The 997-nt window shown below is 46.7% G+C and overlaps 1 protein-coding gene across 1 annotated transcript in view; it reads right to left on the reverse strand.

The window, feature by feature from the left end:
- Positions 1–654, reverse strand: part of LOC135225637 (uncharacterized protein DDB_G0271670-like) — a 30285-nt gene extending 29631 nt beyond the window's left edge. The window contains exon 1 of the mRNA XM_064264963.1: positions 432–654. The gene's annotated coding sequence lies outside the window, so the exon portion shown is untranslated. The remainder of the gene's footprint in view (positions 1–431) is intronic.
- Between the last annotated feature and the right edge of the window lie 343 nt (positions 655–997).

Consider the following 997-nt stretch of genomic DNA (forward strand, 5'->3'; position numbering starts at 1 on the left):
TCACTCCCAACAAAATGTCATTTTCAGTCGATATCCGAGAGATGATTCCTGAATGAATCGATGGCGGCCCACGCACACATACACACATACACATGCACACTCGCACACAAACACAGACACCAATTTCGAATTCACAAACACGTACACGGACAGCACACACACTGTCACTGAATTAATCGTCTGCCCACTTCACTGGGCGTCTAGGGAGTGGATATTTCAGAGTTCGACACTAGCAGTTTATATTTTTAAAATTTCTTTCGTAGTTTCGCACACACACACACACAAAAACCCCACATATACAAGAGCGAAACCACAAAAGAAAACTATCATCCATCGAAGGTACGGTGGATGAAATAGAGTGGATCTTATTGCGCGTGGAGGTGGAAAAGAGAGAAAAAAAAACACTTATTACGATTATTTTTTACACTTACAGCTCTTTCTCTTTCTATCTACCTCTCCCTTTCTCTCTCTTAAAGAGCGCGGCGTGTTGCGTGTGACACGCGAAACCCGCTAAACTAGTTAAAAAAACGAAAAAAAAAAAACCACTTGTCGCGTTGAGTAAAAAAAAAAAAAAATGATGCGAACTGGCACTGTCGACACTGTAAACCCAAGGCACCTGCGTCGCGTGAGGGCCCGATGCAGACTAGTGCTAGCTGTCCGTGATCAAGGGAAAAGAGACAGAGAGAGAGAGAGAGAGAGAGAGAGAGAGAGAGAGTAAGTGGCGGCCAGGAGGTGGAGGAGGAGCGGAGATGGACGAGGAGGAGGAGGAGAATGAGGAGGAGGAGGAGGAGATCGGTGAGAATAAGGAGAGCGACAGCAACAACTGAGAGCCGTAGAGAAGAGTTGATGTTGATGCTCGTGCTATCACAGCGGCCGTATCAGGGCGAAAGGATGACAGTAGTCCATGTTGACGAGACATGCCGAAGAGGCGTCTCTTCTTCAGCATATACGGGCAATTCGCCGCCGAGTGAAAGAAGGAAGAAAAGCTCTACGGCCA

This window comes from Macrobrachium nipponense, chromosome 20, assembly GCF_015104395.2.
Source record: "Macrobrachium nipponense isolate FS-2020 chromosome 20, ASM1510439v2, whole genome shotgun sequence".
Lineage (NCBI taxonomy): Eukaryota > Metazoa > Arthropoda > Malacostraca > Decapoda > Palaemonidae > Macrobrachium > Macrobrachium nipponense.